Below are 24,075 nucleotides of genomic sequence, written 5' to 3'. Positions count from 1 at the left end.
CCGGTTTGATTAATATGTGTTTCAGCGTGGCTCCCTTTGTGAGGGACGTTAGCGTGCTTAAGAAAACACAATTTACATCGCGCACGCGGTCGCGGTCTGCGTTTTGCGTGTCGCCGTGAACGGAGCGACTTTGTGACCGGCATTGACATCGTTTAGCACTCTGGGAAGGAACTTTGACTTCTAGCGGTCCATTCGTTACCGCGACGAGTGCCGCCATTTCTTCCAAGAATCGAAGAAATGTCACCACCGCGCACTACCGGGAATATTTACTGCGTTACTGGAATATTAAACGCGTTAACTTTTTATATCTCTTGCGTTATTAATACTAGAAGCATTAGTTAGTTTAAGTACTGCGTAAATTTAACAGTGATGCAATAAATATATCCGCTAATGTGTGCTGGTGAAAGTGTTGCGAGCATAATTAGGGTATTAACAGTACCGCTCATAATTATTCGAGCGACAGAGATTTTACACTTAATCTCGGTTACGCGAACTCAATAAAAATGTCCCGCGTTGTTGTCAACATAAATAACACTTTATTAAAGTGGGTAATGTTCTTTTAATTGTACAATGCTCGTAATTGCACGTGTCTTAAATCTCGGTTATGGGATTCTGTTCCCGTTAACGTTCCGCTTTACTAATTTCATTAATGAAATCACTTTAACGGATCTGAAAAAATCATTGATATTATACAATAACCGAATCGAAATGGCGAATATGCCTATAATCGTCGTTTAAATCAGCATTAGCGTGTAATTTTTCAACCGTTTTATTGTAATACGGTCTATTAGCTTGTCGTCTCGTTCAGATTTATCGGTGGAGCGAAATGTCCTGTATCGCACACTCAGAAATTCGAATTAATCTGAACCTCGGCGATCTATAATTTAGTACCAGCTGCGGCACTCGATCAGAACAGAACGTAGAAATGCGTGCTTTCGTTTTTATATTAGAAGTGCTTACGTTACAGTAATCCATAGAGCTACATTTAATAATTGACCAACGTTACGAGTAACACAATACATTTTCAGATCTTCGGTATCACTAACCCTACCCCTCATTCAAAAACTCTCTTTTAGCTTCTACCGCAGCTACCTTGTACACTCTCCCTAACACAACCGCTCGATATCTCGCGAGAATCGTACTTATCGGAATCGAGACCGCGAGCCTGTCAAAATAGGACATCCACTCCGAATATGAAGTCACGTGAAGACTAGTTCTGTTATTTATTTCGCGGTGCCGTTGCGCGGCGACACGCGCGAAATATCGGGGGATACATCGATCTCTCGCGGATCTAATTTATCTGGTCCCCAGCCGGATCCGGCACGTATTTTCATCTGTTATTTTCCATCCGCCATGCTCCGCGCAACCGTTCACCGTGCTCTTACAATAGTAACACGAAGACAAATGTTAGCGATAAAGTCACGGGAATTGATGTGCGATGTACAGTACCCACCTTCCCGGTTTAGCAATAATTCGTCCCGTGCCCGGGCTGTTATGGTCCTCTCGCGTTCGAATCCGCCGCCCAGAGATCCGTTCCCCGCGCTTTCTTCTGCCGCAGGATTCCACGAGGCCGGCCGTTCTATTTCGACTTGTTAATTGTTTGGAATTGCCCGCCATCGTTCTTCTCTTTTCCCGGGGAGACAAGGAGAACGATGACACGGATCGGGGATCGAGTCGGATAATTGTTCAAGGGAATGGAAGTGTATAACTTACGTCGTGCAAGCGAAAACGCGAGATTCTAGATCTGGAACGAGGAGGGCGGAGTCAGGCCATGTAGGAGGGAGAGAACGGAAGGAATCAGCGGAAAGGGCGGACAGATTCAAGACTAGACAATGCCTCGCTTTCACTCGATCCATTTCCCCGGGCTGTTCGCGAAGGAAAGATCGAAGGATGCCGATTCGCTGGAAGCGAGTCGTGCGAAAACGTTAAACACACGTTTCAGTTAATTTGGCTTCGAGCGGACCAGCCTGAATCCGCAAATCATATCGAGTATCGTGATCTAATTATTATTCGAGGAGTACCGTTCGATGGAACTTCTTAGATTACTTTTTAATGTAAGGTTGTAAGCCATTGGGAAGCTTATTAGCAGTTGCCTGATGAGGTTTTCATAAAAAATCCATCTAAGTAGACGGATTCCAGGAAGTTCCCTTGTTTAACTCATTTGCATCTATTAATTTACAAATCAGAGATACTCGACTGAAAGTCTTTCAAGCTTTTAATCGAAATCTATCTGCTCCAATGGATATAGCCGACTGGTACTTATATAATTAAAAATAATTGTGTGCGGAATGTTCACGCGTTACGTAATATCTCAATAGGAACATTTTGTCATTACATCTTCTAATCGAAATGATTTCGTATAGCAGAATCCGTTGGCTGATCGGGGAGATATCGAAAGTGTCTGGAACGCAGTTACAGTTATGAGATATATACAAGACTTCTTTTATTGAAAAATCAGCGCATGGCTCTCGGTGGTGCTACTGGATTCCAATGGATATCGCAGTTCCTGCGCGATCGGCATCCGGCGAGAGCCGGGTCCAAACAGTCATTAGGGCCGAGCCTGATTTATGAACCGTAATTCACCGTTTCAGAATTTTCACGGGTATCGGGGAAGGGAAGTGGGAGGAGACGCGAGTCCGACGTGGAATATTGTCGCGTGGCGTGTATGAACGATATACTGGGCGGCTCATTAAACCAGATTCGGAAAAGAATAATCGCCTCTGGCACTCGAACGCGCAATCCCGTGCCAAGGTAATTAAATAGGCGCCACGAGGTTCGAGCGTTCCGCGTTCGAAAGATAACCGGTAGTTCTACCGATAATTTGACGCTCCGAATGATCGCCGCAAAACCGTTTGTTATCTAAATACTGAACATTTGTAAACGGGTTCGCCGAGCTTATTACATTACCACGTTACATGGAGAGCGTAAAGTGGTCGCATTCCGTTGACGCAGACAGAGTGGCTGGGAGAAGGGTGATTTGAACCGTTTTCCATCGGTTGAACAGGTTGCAGTTCACTAGACTTGGGTTGAATGAAAGTATTACACCTGTTAGTTGTAGGTTATTTACTTCACTTTTTGAACTAATTGTAGGTTAGGTTATGTAGACTGCGGTACTTGGCTTTTTTGTAATAGAGACTCGCCAGTGCTTCGAGCTATAGATTTCGCTAAAGCTCGACTATAGGTTAGGATTCCAACTCGAGTTTAACTGTAGAATGAGACTACCGATAAGCTGAAAAGAGACTTAGTCTCGTGGACTAGGTTTAAACTGCGCTTAGACTTAGTTTAGACCGACCAGGTTTAGAAATTTCTTGTCGTATATTAAAAATGAGTCTATTAGACAACCAATGTGCTGGCTTGCTGATGAATTTCTAGCGCATCGCTTAAACAAATTTGAAATTATAGAATTGTTTAATCGACCAAGTATATCATTATACTTTACAATTTTTATTTATCAAACGTTCAATTTCAAAAGGCAGCAGAAGGAAAGTAGCTGAGAAGTTGGACGACGGACGCGTGTCGTTGACGCGTCTCGCAAGCACACCCGCGGATAGCATCGGTTATAGAATCGCAGAGTAGCCGAACCACCGATGCACACGTCCGAGCGGATCGCGCTCACCGATCTCGCGCCTACTTGGGATAATTGCGTCGAAGACGGGGTGATTAACTGACCAGTGAGCCCGCATGGATTGTGGGTCGGCGATCTATTTCGATCTGGCCACCATCTTCCCTCGCAAGGAAGATCTACAGGCCGCGGTTACATTGTTCCATCTGATTTCCGGTGAAATGGTCGTATCTCATCGGTATCACGCCGAGAAGATTGAAATATATTCATTCGCGATGGGATTAAGGTTAAATAGACACTGAGAACGATTCGACGAATAAGCGATTTTTTATGGAAAAGAATTGTTTACGCGACGAATATGTGATATGAGTATTATGCGTGTTACGAACGCGCGAAGTCAGTAACCCGGTAATAAAGAATGATCCCTCGGAATAGAAGATGCTGCAGGAAGTAATTAAGGGGATCTATTGGTTGTTCGGATGTTAATGTGACTGTGTAAGACCGTTATATTACATAATAGTGATGTAATCGATAATATTTCAGCGCTATATTATTAGACGGGATGAGTCATTCGAGGTAGGTCGTTCTAATGACCACCACATATTTCGAGTTGCGATGGTGACATCTTACCTCTGAACGATGATGCTTCGATTCCCCAAAATTTATCGATATCCTTAATCTATGTTTTGATTCGTAAACTACGGTAAATAATATTTAAATATCATCGGGATACGGGGTGATGTTATTCGAAGCGCGATAAAGTATAAGGCGAAACAGAAAGATTGAGACAGACTACTTAACTATGAATATAGAGTAATGATCGACTTCAGAAGCATGTCGATTTGGATAAAACAACTAAAAGGGAACAGGTTGGACAGGAGAAAGTTAATTATTGAGGGTAAATATTTGTTTCCGGCAATTCGATCGGTGTCAATCTCAGAACGAAATTTGTTCCGTGTACGAGATAAGTGTAATGCGAGTGATCACGCATCGTTTGTTTATGGCCCAATAACGCCACGCTCGTACACGATTGGACACCTGTTGTTACGAAGGTCAGTGATTGGCTGGCACGATTGCGTTCGATCGACATTGCAGGCAGTCACGTGACCGTTTACATTGACACGTTGATTAATATCCACCGTTTTCGACTTTGCTGATTTTTTCGAGAAACGTAAATCTGTCCATCGATTTTTGATAGTCGATACTTTTATCGGCATCTTCTTGCGTAAGACAATTTTGTTAAATTAGTCTGAAAAATTTACGAATCTTGTAAATCATTTTTGTTATAGACAAGTTCGAAGGTTGCGATGACGATTACACGAGAAACCATTTTGGAATGTTATAGGAAGAACAATTCTAATTCTCCTTCTTATCTGCAAGACTTCAAAAGGCATTCACCGACACAGAAGATATTTCACAAATCTTAAGGCGTGCTATGCGTATGCATTTTGTAGAGAAGGTAAGTAGTATCCGTGCGACAATTAGCATTTCAAATATTCTGCTTCCAATATAGATTGATACACATGAATGGAAATTTTCAATCACCATTTTCCCAGACTTTATTGCTGGTTTCGTATATCGATGCTATGCCGTCGAGTACGATTTGCATTTTATTTCGAATTCTTATGGGCGTCGTATACTAGTCGCATAATTTATATACAGTCGTCGAATGAACACGGTAATCATTAATTATGAATCTTAAGAAATTTTATTACAATTAACGTACTATAGCCTACCGATGCTAATAAACGAATATCGAACGAAACTTCTCGAGTCGATATGAATATTCAAACGGAAATTGATTGACACGCTAATTTCTTATCAACGGAATTGCTATCGGATATTAATAACAGATCATTATATACGGTACTCTACCCTTTTATACACCTCGTTTCATTAGATGGAGCAAGAGAAATTCGTGTATAACATTTTTCTTATTGCAAACGTATACCAATACACGTTGCCTGCGAAATCGATTATCTAGGAAATGAAATTTTCCATAAAATTGTTTTTCTCAAATTTTTCACTTATTTATGCTTCGTAATTTACACTTCAATCTGGGTATAGGTAACACATAAATTTATACAAGAACATCCAATATTAACTTCTTGTGCTGGAAAGACATTGCCACGCACATTCAAACGTGTTCTAAAATAGACAATGACGTCTTCAACACATGTATAATCTCGTTGCATTACACATACTACAATGTTTTGGAACATATCACTTCATACAAGATGACTAATAAATAAAATTAACATACATATCTACGATAAACAGGAAAAAACAATATTCTTCGCTCAATACTTCGCCAAATCCTTGAAAATTCGCTAAAGTTCAACTTTGCTAAAGTCCAGATAGTTGTGAATATTTTGGTTGCTGATCCAACGGTTGACGAAAAATAAATAGAATTATCATTTCAACACCCCGGGAACGATTACCGTGGCGTGCTCGGTAGCGAACACAAGAGTATCAATTTTCATACCTCTCGCGTATGACCGGAGGGCTTTGCCCGAACGGATCGCGGAGGGAATTCGTATAATCGTAACCTCGGTAATCGGTTAATTGGTTAACGAATACCCGGTAATCCTGCCCTCGGGACCGCCGAGTCTCCATTGTCGAGCTCGGTAGCTCGTAATCTCGCCGAATTATCGAGTGAGATCGGCACACGCGATAGTCGTGCTCTTCTTTTCTCCTTTTCTCTTTTTCCTTCCGTTTCACTCCTTTTTTATGTTCTCTCGCCGCCGCGTGGCAAAGGTCGCGGCTCGAACACGGCTCTGCTACCCAGCGGCGCGGTGAACGCGCAACGAAACGAAAAGGGGCGCACGGCACGCGACTCCTTCGCGCACTATTATTTACTCGTAATTTATACACTGGACGGGATGCGGCGGCATATCTCTCACAGACGAACAGATGCGCAAAGGGCTTACGTTTCGAGCGATCGTTCTTCGTTAATTCTTATCACTGTAACTGGAAAAGGCAAGTTAACAGTTGAGAGCTCCGAAGCAGAACCACGTAGAATTTGTCTTTATAAACTGTAAAGTTATGTGATTAAGTATATTATAACGTTTGTGACTAGAATCAGTGAACGAAAAACAATAAAATACATCTGTAACTTTTCTTTTTATGCGCGTATCAGTTATTTATGGATCGAATATGTTTCTATTCCAACACAAGTATTAATTGAAATAAGCTACAGCGGTAAAAATGTAAGTTAATTTTCAGTTTCTTGAGATTTTAAAAGTCACTGTTTAACTAGATGAATACTAGATTATATCTCATCCAAAAAAACTTTTGCTTGTTTTCGAAACACCAAACGAAAGAAGCTCACGTTGAATAAGGCAAGCAGACGATAAAGAGGGTTAATAACATCGACATCTCGGCTTCTTATTGTTCTGCTTCCGTGCGATCCTCCGTGTTCACCGGCGTGTCCTCCGCGGTAGCGTAGCTTTCGCTCGCCGCAGGCACGCGAACCTAACCGTTGCGACTGACCTCCATCCCCGAACAAAAGCGAAGTCGACATCTCTCACGACCGCGCTCCCTTTTTTCCCGTTCCTTAATAGAAGACGACGACAAAGAGAAACAAGAAGAACAGCAAGAAGAATAAGTAGTAGTAGTAGTAGTAGTAGTATTAGTAGAAGAAGAAGAAGAAGAAGAAGAAGAAGAAGAAGAAGAAGAAGAAGAAGAAGAAGAAGAAGAAGAAGAAGAAGAAGAAGAAGAAGAAGAAGAAGAAGACGAAGAAGAAGAAAAAGAAGAAAAGGAATAATACGCGCAGGGGGTTAGCTACCGTAAATCCTTTTCCTCGTTCAGCGTATGCCGCAAGCCACGTTCGACGCCTATCAGAGCGTACTCCGGCCGTAGGAACGTCTATTTTCCTCCGATCGTCAAGGAACCGTGCTATTTTCGATTTGTTCGGGATGCGGCGGGGCCTATTCAACGGCGAGTAGCCGCGGCGTGTCGCGCGAGCACGGCGGCAGCCTTCTTCCTGCTGGCCTCGTCCACATCCCTGACGAGAGGGAGACGGCGGCTAATGCATTCTCCACTGAATGGAGAGCGTGGAAGCGATTTTCCTCGGCTGCTCAATAGAGGGGCCCGTCTCGTTTTGCTCGTGGCCTATCCCCTCGTCGCAGCGTCTCTCCGATGGCTCGGTACGTGGCCGGCACGGCTGCGGGAGGGGGCGTCTGGGGCGACGACGTAACATACGCGGCGCTCTACTCCTACCCTACGCCGCCGACTCGAATAATTCACATTGTCCGTCGGGAATGGTAGAGGCGGTCCAGGGCTTTCTTTTGCCAATTATTTCGGGACACGTTGGTGCGAGGAAAGAAAGAGCCCCGCGCGGGCAGAATAGATCGCGCGATTTTCACGCGGACTAATTTAGCTGGGCGCGTTCAGCCCACCGCTGCCCTCCCCCCATTTTCGACTGTCTCCTGCGCCGCGTGTCGTCGCGTCTTTATCTCCGAACGAGCAGCGTTCCTCCATTCTTGTCCGTTTTTCTTCTCGCTTTTTTCCATCACGTTCTCCTTTTTCCACGGTCTCGCTTCTTCTTCTCAGATTTTCTTTGCTCCTCGTCGTCCAGCGTCCTCCCCTTTCTTTTCTCGTCGACGCGAACTGACGGATGGTCCCGGTGCCCGCTTGCCCCTCCTGGCTCCGTGGAAGCCGGGCTCGATTACTTCCCTCATTAACGGCCGTCCGTATCGGTATTTCTCTTTCCCCGGTCGACCACACCCTTGGCCAACGCGGCGACAGGTTGCCCGGTTTTCGTAGCGGCGCCGGGATGCGGGAACCTTCGTCGTAACGTGCCGGAGCGATCGTTATCGTGAATAAATGATAAGAGGATCGATATGATGTATGGACATCCGCGCTCGGGCCGTATTTTTAATTACGTTGGGATTATTCGCCGTTGTGATAGGACGGGAGACAGTCTAAGTTTAGAGGAGTCAATTTATACCGGTGGTCGGGGCGGTGCCCCGCGCCGCGGACCGCGGAAATTTCTATCGAACTCGATGAATCTAACGGATAACGGCAGATTAATGACGCGCGGAACCGCCACGGGGCCGACGCTCAGCCGCTTTTCTTCGGCCTCGACATTTACCTACCCGCCGTGGCCGCTCGTTCCCTCGAATCTACGGTTTCATCGCGGACCCCGCCCTCGCCCAGGCGGTGATTCGCGATCGGCTCTTCGATTCGACGCCGAGGCACGACTCGCGGCTTCCCCGGTTAGCTAATTTCCTCGTTACCGTCGTTTTCGCTGGTACGCTCGCCGCCCGCCATTCGTCATCTCGCCGCTCCCCCATTTTGATTGCCCACCGAGGACTAATGGAGAGTAAGTATTCGTGGAGACCGTTGAAAGCTTTTACGAATGGTAGAACAAGGAATCGGCGATGAAATTGAATACAAGACGTAGGATTGCTTCTTGAAACGGTCGCTTTGAATGCTATTAATTACACGTTGAATATATCTATGAATGTAAGAGAGTTGGAGGTTTCAAATGAAAATGAAGGATGACCCTCTTATCGGAAGTATCGCAAAACTGTAACATTGTCGAAAATAAATCTAACTGTTTCTATCTAATATTACCAATTACTTTGTAACCGGTCTTAATGATTTAGTGTCGATTAGCAAGGAGTTCCTACCGATAAAACCGGCCTGTTCCCGGTCCGCGCTGTTACAAAGACGTATCCCCCGGACTCGAGCTTCTTTCCTCCGTCGGCCGACGACGTTGCTCGCCCGCGATTCTCGATACGCGTCCGGCCAACGGATTAATGCTCATGGTGTTTCAGGGATCGCGCACGCCATTCATAACGCGAATGTTATTAGCGCAGATCGCAGTCAGATATACCGGCCAGCCGGTCGTGTGGTTAAAATAAAGATGATGAATGCGCGGCCGTCCCTCGCCGCGGCGCTGGATGTAGATTAATATCGACCCTCGTTCGCTCGCCGCGAGTCCTTCCATCCGCTAATATCTGCTGGCCGCGGTCTGCCTTGTCCGCATAATACCAAGTATCCTGCAACCTATCGATGACGTTCGCTCCCGCTAGATTAGCTCTCTGTCTTGACGGCGACCGCTGATGCTCGGCGTGGGTGAAAATGGACGAAGTCATGTTACCGGGCCGGAAGTATACGACAGATTTCACGCGATGATACTCGATGGTCCTTGCGACGAGTGCAGTGAATTAAATGCTATCATTTGAGCTTGGCAGTTTTCTGGTAGACCAATCGCATAAACACGAAGTGGTTTGTCGGAGATTTTGTCGTTAGAGTTACTATATGTTCTCATTTTTACCATCTCCCGTAGATCGTTAAAAAGAATATCCACGGATCTATGAGGAACGAAGAGGAAAATAGATAAAGGCGACCTTATCCTCGAAGATTTGTCGCGAAACATAGAATAGTCCAAAGCGAATCGCATCGCAGGGTGCGATATAATCACAAATTATATTTCTATTCCTCCTTTCTTAGTCCTGAAATTTAACTCTTACCGCTTCCGGAATATTATAGAATGTTGTGTAACCAACTCCAAACGCATTAATAAAGAATTGCAAGATTCTGGCAGTGATACTGCCGGTTAGTGTAGAATACTAGTTTAAACTTGGCAGCATTATTGCCAGTTGAAGTGATAAGGGTTAAAGACATCAAAATTCTTATCCACTTTTCATCAATAACCTTTCGGTATCTTCGCATCTTCAACGCTAAAGAGAAAACCATCAGATTCGTCTCGTTTAACCTACGCTTAGCATATCCTCCGCACGTTCAATCGACGAAGCGAGTTCCTACGTAGACCGCGACGCACGCGCCCATTAGATTCTCCTTTGAATCATAATAGTCCTTACCGGGAGCGTCGGCGACTCGTTAACCGACGCGTTCGGACATCAGCGATCCCGTGACGGGTATATACTCCCGAGTTCGATGTTGCTGGTGCTCCCGCTGGAGGAGCGACGTTTAACGAGGAGGGGGCGTGCTGCTCATTTGTCAGCGGGGAGAGAGAAGGAAAAAGGGAAGATAAAGAACGCGGACGGATAACGTGGAACCAGGTTCCTCCGCGATTAAAGCGGGCCGTTCATCCAATCGCGAAACGGGTACCCGCGCCTGCGTAGGCAGGCAGTCACGGGCGTTCTCGAAGGACGAACGATAATGTCCCGGCGACACTCGAGATGCGTTCCAGATCCTGTTCGCGTTATCCCGCCGGGAATGGATTGTCCTTTTTCGCGTGACACAAAACGCGTCTGCTGGCGCATACACTCAGCCCATCGCGGCGCTCGGATTATTATTCATAACGAAGATCGTTCGATTAGATTTTCGTGTCACAGTGCTCTTAACATTGTGCGCTCAAGAGACCAATAACTGTCGCCGCGGAATCAACGTCAACAGTCGATAATTCTAGCGATCGATAACGGAATCTGTGTCCGCTTGTTAATTCGCCTATCGTCTGATCGCGCACACTTAATTGGAACTAATTTGTTGATCACTTTGTGCGTATCCCTGGCCGCTGTAATGGGAAAGCCTACTTTCACCGAGCCCCATGAAATACTCCGGTTTCATGCGTAATAAAATAACCGTATGAGCATTTTCTATTTTATGGGTCTGCATTATCAGGATTAAATATTATAACATCGTTTTACACGCTGAATCAGGACTATCACGCTAATAGCGCCTGGATCGCTTTCACGCGATACCTCTCGGTGCATACGTTCCGTTCGTCTTCTTTCGTTTTGGTATGATTATTATCTATTATCGTTAGATCGTGGATTTTTCTGCAGATATCGATTTCTATGGACTCGGCCATTGGGGCTGGAACAGACTGGAATTTCCATGAAGTTTGAAATTCAATAGAAAATCATGTGATCGTGGACTTGGAAAGTGCAGTTGATTTTCATTTATAGTCACACTCGACGTTTTTCAAAGTTTCCAATAGGAACGTTATTGTATCCGTAACGTTTCGCCATTGTTACAGCTGGTTTTATCATTAAAAACTCGTTGGTGCTGTATGTAAATACCAATATTGTTGATGCTAATTCGTATAAAGCCAGCTGCAATGACGGCGAAACATTATCTATCCGCTGATTTTACTATTGGACACGGCTTACCCCCTAACGACTATAACCTCTCAGACCGTGAAAGCATCAGATCCACCGCGATCTTCGTTTCTTTTCCTGTCGCTGTGGTCCGAGCGTTGATCGTTAGAGCTGTTAACGAAGCTCGTTAGAACGCGCGCCCCGCCTCGCGGGGATTAGTTTCCGGCGAACGGGTGACGGATGCTAACTGGCCGTGGTTTAGCAGGATTCCGCGTGAGGCGGGGTGGCAGGGGCGCGCCAGAGAGAGGCGGGAGCGTCCCTAAATCATTCCGCGGCGGGATCGGTCGCGGCCGGAACATTACGGAAGAATGCAGGTTTTCATTGGCGAAAATTTGCGATCTCCGCTGGTCCAGCGCGGCCCCCGGTTGAACGCATGGTACATTCTCAGACGGCGTCGCCGCGAATTAATATAGCCTCGACGCCTCGGCGCATCGGGGATTATAATTGCCTGAGAATAATGAGAATATCCACCGAGGGAATTATACCGCCGACCGCCGCCCGGCCACCGAGTGCTCTAATGCAGCTCCTAATAAATTGCAACCGTGTTTGCGGTACGTGTTGGGGGCACGCGCGTACCCAAGAATTTTATTCACTTGTTCTGTGAGCTTCTTTTTTTCGTTGAACTTGCAAACGAAACGATGACAATCGCTCTTTCGATCGAACGTGAAGACGTTTACGTATACGTTCGATAATTTGCTCGTTGAAATGATAATCATTGAATGATATTATGTTATAACCATAAGCTTGTCTCATTGATTAAGAGTTGTACTCATCATCAAACGGAAATGAAATGTAAGTAAAATAAACATCTTGTCAAATCGTATCACCGAACGAACCTGAGGAATCCAGAGTTTAATGATATTCGATCGAACAGTGGCAAAGTAGAGTGTAATATCTCTTTTTGCATCGAAACACGATTAGTTCTTTCTATCGGTTGAGCGATGCAGTCTCTTCTCAGCGAACGCCGATAACCAAAGTAAAAAACTGTCCTTTCGCGGAACGAGTAGGTTTCCTTCTTCTTTCGTTTCATTCCGAGAAACTTCGCCCCGACCCTGCCGCGTGCTCAGGGTTCAGCCTTACGCAACCGTGCCCGTTTAACGCAGCTAACCTCCTTCATCGGTGACAAGGGACGAACGCAGTCTAGCCATCGGGCCTTGTAACGTTGGACGTTGAGCGATGCCACCGAGACGAGCGATTGTGTTCGCAGATATTTTACTAAGTCGGGAATCGGGCTAAAATTAGGCCTACAGGAAAGCAGCGCGAAAGATTCGGGATAGTGTCGCGGGGCCTTTTGGCTCGTTAATTGTTCCCCGGGTCGGGCATCGGCCGAGATTCGGTTTTTCAACGGGCCATAATCCACCGATTCCCGGTAATCCCGCCGGTGAATGAATTTAATTCCGAGCTGGACACCATTCAACGTCGAACCCCCTTTCCCTCCTCCCACGTTCGCGTTTCACGCGTTTCTTTCTCTTTGTCCGATCAAACGACATTCCGGATATTCCTGGAACGGCTGTTCGGGGGTTAACGGTAGATTAAAGCTTGATGGATCAGCCGGTCTGCGGGATTAACCCTTTGAATCGGTATGCTGGTGGTTGTTTTCGCGACTAAAGATAGAACCGCGCACATCCTAATCACTTTGATTCACCGGGGTGCTCTGGATTGGCCCATCCGCGCACCAAACTCGCGCGATCTTTGATTTTCCCACCCGCCCTCCTGCTCGCGAAGCGAACCGTACTCCAGAGTATTTTCATCGCAAAATAAACGTGAACCTTCGGCAAGCAAGATGCATTCGTTCGCAAAGGAAGTGAGTTGTTTCCACGGAACTTTCCTTCGAAATCGGTGTGCGAAGGAACGATTAGGAACGAGGATCGGTTAAACGAACAAACCGATAGAATTCTACAAATTTGCAATATAGACCTTCGTTATCTCGAGCTGAGTATTCGTTCGAAACTCATAAACCAGTAATTTGGTCGATTCGCATATTAAAGGGTACAAAAATAATACAAAAACCAACGTTTCCACGTTCAAGAAGGGAAAAAATCGCCACTGGTTTACAAAACGTACGCGAAACCAATAAATTGTTCGAGGTTAAGGCACTCCGAAAGTGTGACGAGTGGACAAACCAAACAAATATCCATTCGGGACACGGCGACACGGTCGAGAGTATCGATAATCTTTACATTCTCGCCTCGCGGCCAGCTAATTCCAACGCGGCTGGGTATACCGCTGCCGTTCTCTCCCTGCCGAGAACGAGTCGCGTCGACGCCGAATTCGATTGGCTGTAAACGGCGCAACATCGAAAGTCGACCCGGCGTATAATTACAGGTTCCGGGGCGATCGTTTTGAGTGGCCGGTCGCGTTTTATCGCGCGCCGCGGCGAGTCTGCTACGTGGAAAGGCGGTAATGAAGCTAATGGCGGAGCTACGGTGGTCCGCCGATAGCGACGGCCCGATTATATCGATCTCGATCGGCCGCGCGGTCGTCGATGCTGCCCGGCCGGCTGTCACCGGACGGCGGACGCTCGCTCAAGCAGGGCCCGATCGGCCTGGCGCATTACCGCTCGAGTGGTGGGGATGGGGCCCGTGTTCCCGGTCACGGGGTGGGGGGAGATGCAGACAGAGCGGTACAACGAGGCGGACCATTAACTATTAAGCGTGCAGATATGCATATGAGACGATTGCAGTGCGTGGGCTCGGTCCAATCGGCGTCCACGATGCTGTATATTGCCGAGATAATATCCCGATCTGATTGGACGGTTATAAACGGGATATCGCGCCGCGCCGCGGTGGTTTGGACGCCGTAACGCGGCGCGCGGCAGATAATTTTTCGAGAGTGCCGCGGGTCCGACACAGGATTTCGCGGGATTGACACCGTTCGTTGCCGAAACGAACGACGCCACGGTGAGAAAACGTACTCTGTCCGCGACTGGACGCTGCAACAACTGCACTCGGTGAAATGACTGGTTTTGGTCGTTCTATTTTGCGGTTATTGATATCTCAAAAGTGTTAAACGTTGGAATTGATTTCGAAAATAGCTTCAGCTGTATGTTATAATAGGTATACGAAGGAGAAAAGTTTATTGTTAAAATTTGTATGATTGCATAGTAATTGTAGTAAACTAAGTAGTTTTAGTGTTACTGGTTGGCGAGTTTATAGTTTCGATTGGTTACGTGTATCGACGAGTAGTACGTAAAGAATCGAAAATCAGATGAAAATTCATTAGACAATGGAAAACTGGAAAACAGGTAGACCTGCATTACTTGTGCTGTCCATTCAGTCGCGGACGATACGCGAGCGAATTTTTGTTATCGTGTCTCACCCGCCGATACTCCCACCCTCTCCTCATACTCGTTAAGGAGCCGGATTAATAGCGAATACTCGATACGCGTGTTAGAAGATAATGTACTCGTTTGTTCACGTGTGCAACGCGCGCCGTTACCGTAAATAGGTGACGACGCGAGATAAGGACGAAAGAATGATAACGGTGGACGGTGGAGCGGCCCGAGATGCGGAAGATAGGGTGATAAGGATACGCGGATCGAGGATATCTGCCGTGGGGATCCTTTTATGGAGCTTCGACGGTTTATGAAAATTACTGGCTCGGCTGATTTAACGAGAGGCTCGGGTCGCCTTAAGTAGTCCACGACGCGTAAAGTGGCTCGGGCACCGGCGTAAAATAGTTTTGCTCCTTTTCGGAAATGACGGCGAATTATTGTTCTCGGGTGGATTCGTTCCGCGAATCGCTGAATGGGATTTCTCGCGATGGTAGAAAAGGGAATACGATTAGAAACTTGAATCACGGACTAAACTCAGAACCGACTATAGCTGTTTTATCAAAGGTGAGCTGTATGTATAGGGTGTCTCACGGATCTCCGTAGTAACTTCGCCAGCTTGATAGGCAGGTTTAACCCTTTCTGTTCCAAAGGGTATCTTGACACCACGCAAACGCCTTAACCGAAAAATCGAACGACTCGGAATTCAAAGATCTTTTACCTATTCGTGGGTCTCAATGATTCAATGCGTATAGACTCCACCGACGATATATCTAACATCCGTTGCATTGATTATGCGATCGAAACTAGGCCAATCGACTCTTTCGAAAAATCAGGGATGTATTCAGGTGGAATATTCACGAGCCGGAAATCTGTTGGCGTAACGTAACCATCAGCTGCGCCTGTTGTCGACGCGCGATATCTATTTTCTGGCGAGTATCCTAGCGTACCTTCTAGGATGTGTTCATACAAACGGATACGTTAAGAGACCTGTCGCCCATTGAACCTAAGAATCAAGACGTATCTTTTCTAGCTCTCGAACGGTTAGGAGATCGCATCTGCCTCGTACCTGCTCGGTCGATTTTCGTGCGTACCCGCCACGTATGGGTTTGTTGGAGGGGAAAAGCCAGCAGGAGACTTTGAAAAGGTCGTCCGCGCGTAGGTTTGGTAGATGAACGCGGGTCCCTCGGGGGCACGCATGGTTCATTTCGTATGGTAATGAGATTCGAACAGAAAACACACGCGGCGCGCGTTGCGCGATCGACGAGGATCGTAGCCAGCCACTCGGTAACAGGGCGGCGACCGACAGCAAGCGTGACTGTCCATCAATCCGTCCCCCTCTTTGGCTCTCCTACTCCTTCGTCGTTGTTTTTCGTGGTCGGCAGGATACCCGGTTTCACCGGCAATTAGGATCGACTGTCCCGAGGTGTCCGGGAACTGATAGGCAACGTTCACCGAGAGCTGGAACGGACTCGGCCGGCTTCTTAGGCGAGACACCTATAGAGCCACGAAACATCATTCCGCCCCGTCGAACACCGTTTCGATTACGTTTGCGCAAGATTTCGCAAAGCGGCACACACCGGTCTGTCACTGTCTCTTGGCCCGATCATATATCGGGCCGTTTACCAACGGACGGTTTAAAAATAAATCCGCGGACTGTCGTTACCGGGCCGAGTTCGCGCTCGCGGCCGCTTCTGTTCGCGCGGTAAAGCGAGTAAGAACTCGTTCGACTGGATACAATTTTACGATTGATCATTATCTCATCTAGGAATCACTGCGCTGTTAAATGCAATTTCCATATCGGCGAGACAATGTTGCAAGATATGCGCTACCTGTGAAAATGAAATCGCAATGCTGGACCGTTCTCTGCGCGCCCGACATATACTTACACTTTATCTTCTTTTTCTCCTTGTTCTCTGTTTTCTTCTTCTTCTTCTTCTTCTTCTGCTTCTTCTTTTTCTTTCTCTTCTTCCTCCTCTTCTCCTTCTTCTCATTCTTGTTCGGTATCTCTCTGCTACTCCTCCTTTCTCGTTAGCGTTCGTCAAAATGAATTCGATAGGCTTTAGATAGTGCCCCTTACCAATTCTAATATCAAAGTAATTTATACATAGAAAATTACTAAGTTTAATTTAGTGTCAGTCTGCTTTGTTGCTCTATCTACTTTTACCTGGTTAATATATATGCAGAGTTGAACAAATTTCTAGAATAGACATGCAATCTTCATTGCACTGTTCTCCATTTAGCTTAATAGGAATTATATATTTATACTAATATTAATTTTCATGAAATGACTTGTAGACACCAGACTCAAGTAAGAACTTGATTATTATTGAAACTTTCATAAGGAATTCGATAAATTCTCTTCTCTTTTGGAATATTGAATTCCGTAATCTGATCCAATTAAAATGTAATTTAATCGGAATGAAGTTTGACTATTTCTCCACCGTGTGACTGTCTCATAAACCAACTTTCCTAATTCCGCCTCGCCTGTCCTCTGCTACCGATCATCGGCGGTGTATTTTGAGCCCGTGACTGCTAATGATGTCGTAATTATGTCGGGGATTCTGTTGTACGGTAATGTGGGATCATCGCGCCGCGGTCAGGCCCGCCGGTTGTTTCTTTTTCGGATGTTAATTATATTAGGAGCGGACGGTGATGCGTGTAGGCTATTAGTATCGTTTACGGAGATTATTAGTTTTGGAATACCGGGACGCAGTTCTCGCTTCATCTTCCTGTCAGTGCGAGAAGTGTAAACCGCGCCCTCGATGGCAACCTTTCGTCAAAATTCACGAACGCCGATTAATTGCCGCCAGATTCATCGTCAGCATCAATTGTAAACAGTCGCTCCTTATGTGAATTTTCATAACTGTCGTGCATAAATTAAAATAGAAAAGACATTTCATTATTTACCTTCGGCGATTCAAAGACCACGCAACTGTCGCATTTTTTTCCTCAACAGAACATTTATTCATCGCTGTATAATGTAATATTGGACATCTATAAAATGTTGAAATCGTATATCATTTTCGCACATAATAAACTATTAAAAAATCCAAATCGTACCGATGAAGACCATTTAATCTTACGACTTTGTTTTAACCTAATAAGCACTTTTTCTTATTTAATCATTGAACATCACTTCTTTCTTCTTATACAGTTACCATTACTCGTGTTTCATTTTCAGTTGCCATAAATTTAGAGGATAAATCGTTACTAAGGAAAGAAACATAAAGTGACAGAAAAGCTAGGATGTTTCTTGTTCCGTTCACAGAATATACATTCCATCCCAATGCATCGTGGCACGTGTTCCTCTCGTTCCCGCGCTTATCTAGCAAGAAGAAGCTAAGAGGGTAGAAGATCCGACCGTAGGGGCAGAGAATATAATATAAGAACAGCCTGAAAGCAAGGAAGGCACGGGACGAGATTCTTTTATACGTCGAATTCGAGCCTGAACCGTTGGCGAATGCCTTCGGTACACGCGCGCGACGCGATTCAAACGCGCCTCAGCTGTTTCTCTCTCCGTTGTCGTCCCGTCATATTCCTTTTTTCTTTTTTCTCCCTCGAAGGCTCAGGAAGCCTGTCTCCCTGCCTGGCGGACTTCCGATTTTGGCACGCGTCCCTTGGAAGCTTGAAATCCGTTGATGGAACGGTGGGTAGAGGACGCGTGGTGCGAGTCGATTTTTTTTTACTAGCCTTGACGAGGAATCGTTGGCGCGATTCTTCTGCGTCGATACGTCGCAACGGACGGTTGAAGGGGATCGGAACCAGCTTGGTTGGAACGGACTCGCTCGATCTTCGAGTATTAACAGACGAGTTCCTTCATGCTGTTCCCTCGACCGTGTGTGTATTCGTGTAAATTTCTGGAAAGGATGATACATAGGAAGTTAGACTTAACACGCTCGTTAGGTTACATTTAATACGGAGCAATAACGGTTTAGGGGAATAACTTTTCGAAGCGAAAATTTAACTGCACAAAAAATTACGTAGAAATATCAGACGAGTTTCAAGAATCACAGTCGAACTAATTTCAGTTTTAAATTTGAACATAATCGAATAATTGACCGAATCGAATAAGTGCTCTCCTGATTCATTTTCTTTGTCACTAGAAACAAAGGGACTTTTTATTTTCATCTACATACACGTCCATTTTAAAACAGATGGATTGATAACAGAAAAATAATAGTTAATTTGTCATTTGACAAATGTCGAAACACATTTAGTTTTGTCAACTTTCGAGATCTTCTTCTGCATTGTCACGACATCGTAGGGCAAACGGTTAATGGTACGTTTAAAGGGCGCGCTTCCGCGAGCGGTGAGCTAGGTTAGACCTCCAGGTTTTTTTTGTGCGTTCCTAGCAGGTACGTCGAACGTACGTTACGCAACAGCCCTCGTAACGTACACGCGTCTTTTACCTGGAGCTCCTTTCAAAAGGAAAGAAAATAAAAAAAATAGGGGGAGATAGGAGGCAGGGGGATGGCACGCGCCAACCTAAGAGGGAAGGAGGTGGCCCCGATCATCTGCAGCTGCACTTTCGGTTTTGCTCTTGGCTGGCAAACGGCCTTTTGCTTGGCTCCCGGCCGATCTTGACCCGATCGTATCAAACCGGGCGCGCGCAGTCGGCCCGCTGTCATTCGAAAACGAACGACAACGCTCGGATTCACTTTGGAGGCCTGCGTTGCCTTCCGAAAAGGCAAAGTTTTTATTTCGATATAGAATTTCGTTGCAACGGTGCCTCGTTGATCCTTCATACGTACGATATCCTACAGCGGTGAATTAAGAACACGATTTTCGAAAAATGTGCGTTTCTCGCGCTCTCATTTTCGAGAAATTAACAAAAGATAACATGAAATTAAAAATAAAATTGTCTAAACTGAAAATATTAAACTATAAAATATTGAAATATTCTATTGTTTGGAAGTAGAAAATAGAAATATTTTACTGTTTGTTTAGAAGTAGTAGCCATCACCTATGTAGCATATTTTGTAGTTAGTCTATTTCTACTGGAAGGTAATTAGATTCTACTACGTCAATCACAAATCTTTCAAATATAAAGAGTTCTATTTTCTCCAACACCTATAGGTACATCTGAAGAGATCCGAAATCTCGATACACCACTGACGCCAGCAATATCGTGACGAGTATCGACGTAGAACGCTTCTCATTGCAAGAGGAAAACCGGCTAACGCGTTCGTTACGATCGATCCCCCGGATTGAATCAGGGGAAATTAATCTTTCCGGGTGCACCTGGTTAAAATACTTCTTACCAAGCACAATGGCTTTTGTTGGGAATGCTGTAAACGTGCGCGACCACCCTCGCCGGGTTTCCGTGTTTGGACACGGTTGCTTTTCGCTTGACGGACGGCCGTGGGTGGATCGGCCGAGCGGTCCAGCGCAACGTGTCGTCGTTTGTCCTCTCGTTGTGCCAACCACGCGAAAACACCGCCGATGCGACGCACACCCTCGTGAAACCCACACGGAAAGCCTGTGGAAACTCTGGAGCGTACGTCTGCTGCTCAGACTTCCTCGTGTTACCGGCAACGTTGACGACTATAAAGATAACTCATAACTAGGCAATTGTAGTTTTTTTTTTACTTTTACCAATTAATTATCCGTACTTATTGGACTTAACTAATTCAGCGATTAGGATGAAGGAGAAAAAGTGTAAAATTAAATTTTCAAAAGAAGTTTCGTCAGGAAAACAAAGACAATGCATTATATTTATATATTTATTAGTTATATTTACACATTTATAATAAATATGTAAATTATTATGATAAATATTTGAAAGTACACAATATAAAGGAGAGAAACTGTTAAAAGAATTTAAGAATGTTATTAATTTCTTACCAACTTTTTAAAATTCTTAAGAGCAGGAACCAGTTTCTACTTAACACTTCTTTAAAAATTAACGTGAAGATGCAATAACCTATGAAAAACGCGCGAACTTGTGATTCACCCCTAATACCAACTGGCATTGTAACACCCTAGTCATCGTAGAACTCAAAATTTTTCCGGCTATTGTCCTCGGGAACACCTTGCGCGGGACGTTCGCTTGAAACATATGACGACCCGCGCGTCGACGGATGCGAGCACTTAATGTCTCTTTATAATCGGGACCGTCTTCCCACACTTCTGGTGATTTATCACGAGTGAAGATACGCGCCGAGCATATGTGTAATTCATCCTCAAAAATTTTTCGACTCGACGTGTCTGTTCTCGGGGTGTCTGAATGAAAGCTACCGGGTCTCGGATAATTTCGTCAATAATGGCACCATTCGTTCTGATCATTTAGGCGGCTTTGAATAGAAGTTTCTAATAAACAAAGGACTGAAGTCCAAACTCTAACATCATTTCATTTCGCAGCAAAAAAATTCTACCTTTACGCAGAATTGTAATTTAACACTTTCCTTACCGCGCTAAATCCAGTCTGTCACTTGACCATATAATTTTCGCTAAGGTGTAGAAGTGTATGTTTCTATTTGCGAAGGTCTGTAACTTTCAAATCAAAGTGTAAGGGAATCCCGTTACATCATTCTGATTCGTTTTGTTTTAAAGCAGCGTAATTTGAATAGGTAATACATTGTCAAGTATCTGTAATCGAAAAGCCGATTAATAAGGTCGCGGTAGAAAACGTGTTAAAAATTTTCAGCGTGATGTATCAATCAAACTGAATTCCATTGCATCTCGAGATGCAAGAAGACTAAAGAAGATTAACACAGTAATGAATATCTTGGAACATTAACCGTCCACTTTCAGTTTCGTTAGAAAATCAATTTTAATCGTCCAATCGATTCAACGAGCTCCAATTTAGCAGTGAATGCGTTATCGCGTGATAAAGTCATTCGACGAAGCGCTTGTCCTGTCGAGTGGCCACATGCCCTCACGAGGAGTACCGTTCTATCGAATTTGCGAGCGGCGAATAAATATTCCCAGGGATCGTCGGGAATCGTCGTCGCTCGGCTCCGGAATGAAGCGTAGGCCTGTCGTCGACGGAGAAGGAACACATCGCGGCGCGTTTAATATTCGAGGAATGAGGTCCGATCAGCCGCGTCTCGCTTAGTGACTTATGGAAATGCTTAGGCCTTATCCCGGTCAAATACAATGATAGGAATGCATCCGCGGTTCCAGGATTTACGGCGAGGCCGCGCCGTGCATCGCGTTCCGCCAAGCGACTCGTTTCAAGTTGACCGACAAATGCGCTCTTCTTGTCCATTCCCCCCATCCCTGCCGACGTTTCCTTCCTCCCGCCCCGTATAAACATTAATCGATATCACGCTCCCATCGTTTACTGGTTCATTACACATATATTCTTTTTTCTGCTTGCGTCGCCCGCCGGCACGGCACGGGCGCGATCGAGCGTGATCCGCGGCGGCACACGTGCCGGATATAAAGATCGTATAAATTTTTGCGATCCCGATCGCTTTTACTCATTATTACCCCGCTCGTTATTTATTCGTGAATCATTATGAGATCCGTCCCGGTATTAACGCACGCGCACTTTTCAACGGGACGATGATCGCGTTAATGGCCGGTTGCGAGTGCTGCGCGTTCGGGCCGGATAAAAGTCTTCAGGAACAGTTAACCATTAATTCCAGCAGGTATTTACGTTTCAACTGATGATCGCGGCGAAAATATCAAAGATATGTCTTTTGCGGGACGCGGTATATCAAATGGTGTGTCGTTAATTTATTCTACGACGACTTTCATGGGTTCCGCGCGGAACGAGTGGCCCGATCGCGGGTTTTTGCGAACCGCGGCGCACGGTGCCAGCGAAATACCCGCGCCTCCGTTCAGCCCCGTAACGACGACACGCCGCTCGATCGACGACTCTTTAATATTGTTGATTAGCGACGTTTTACGACCGCTTAATTAATAGTGCGGATGAAATTCTAAGCAAGTATTGACACTTGATAGCATTCTTCCGTAATTTTAATGGCGATTGTAATATACACGCGGTTATCCGGCGAAAGGCGTACAGCGATAGCGTGCGCGGACGCGGTAGGCACGTCGTCGTTCAGGAATTTCATGGAATCGAGTTTATCGATACTGGAAAATGCAAACCTACCGCGGGAATGTTTGGTTGATATCGCCATCGATATACCTGATTCTTCTTGGTCCTTTTTTCGTGGGAGTATACGAACGAAAGAAAATAACTGTGTGTTTTCGGAGCATCGAAAGAAATTAAAAGGTAATAATTTCGAAGGAATTACGATGTACATTTCGCTGAATCATTCCCTGACTCTACGACACGCGATTAAGTGCATTACATATTCATACACAAACATTAAAATTTTGTTTACCGAGGCACGCGAATAATCGAAGCCACGCGTAGCCTGAAATCGAATGGAAACTTGTATTCTCTATTAAGCGTTCCATTAGGCACCGAGTAAAGTAGGAAGCTCGTTAAACTGTATCGAGCTGTTGCCTATATTGAATTTTAAGTAATCGCCCGATAAAAATGAGGAGAAAAAGATAATACGACGCCTTTAAATATGCCATTACGATGCTTACGCAAGGAATAATATAAGCCAGAGGTAATCTATTTAATTGTAATATGGACTTCCGTGTAAACTCCTTTTATTGGAACATCCGTGGCGTAGAAGAGTAGAGTACTTACGCTAGCGGCATATAAATAATCAGCGGACGGGATGGAATTAATAGAATCGGGTGTACCGTATTTGTAGTAATTTATACCGTATTTATATCAGTAAATACGTATAACATATTAGATAGCACTATCAACTTCGCGGGGCAATTCGAACCACGACAGAGGATTGGAAACGCAATGATCGTTTGGAGAAGCCAATCGATACGCGGTTAATTAAAACAGCGTGTTGTTAGTCGGGCCTTATCGCGGCTTTATTGCTCCGCGGGATTTTTCGATGCACCCGTCCACCACCAGTCAATGGTAATTACCCTTACCGTTTCCGCCAACGTTGATCGCCGGTAATTCTCGTTAACGTCCTCTCGGCTCGCAGAAATAAACCCGCGAGGATCGTCCCGTGGCTTCGTACCGTCGCACGCGCAATTGCCGTTCCGTTAAGTCACCTTTTATGACGGGCTCCGTTTCCTATCGTTCACGGAAAATCAAGACGCAACTGGCGCTCGCGCGCCGTGCATTATTCCCTGCGTAATGGCCCGCGCGTGTCCAGCTTTCGAAAGCAGCG

The 24,075-nt window shown here is 45.4% G+C and overlaps 1 protein-coding gene across 4 annotated transcripts in view; it reads left to right on the top strand.

Annotated features, from left to right (window-relative positions):
- klu (zinc finger protein klumpfuss) overlaps window positions 1–24,075 on the top strand; it is a 346,064-nt gene that overhangs the window by 133,218 nt on the left and 188,771 nt on the right. For 2 of the 4 annotated variants that reach the window (XR_012998901.1, XR_012998903.1), the window contains exon 2: window positions 4,852–5,021. The gene's annotated coding sequence lies outside the window, so the exon portion shown is untranslated. Of the gene's footprint in view, window positions 1–4,108; window positions 4,615–4,851; window positions 6,657–24,075 lie in introns of those variants that run through there. The other 2 variants (XR_012998902.1, XR_012998904.1) reach the window with 2 other exon arrangements.

This window comes from Nomia melanderi, chromosome 7 (genome assembly GCF_051020985.1).
Source record: "Nomia melanderi isolate GNS246 chromosome 7, iyNomMela1, whole genome shotgun sequence".
NCBI lineage: Eukaryota > Metazoa > Arthropoda > Insecta > Hymenoptera > Halictidae > Nomia > Nomia melanderi.
This window is presented reverse-complemented; position numbering and strand designations above follow the sequence as displayed.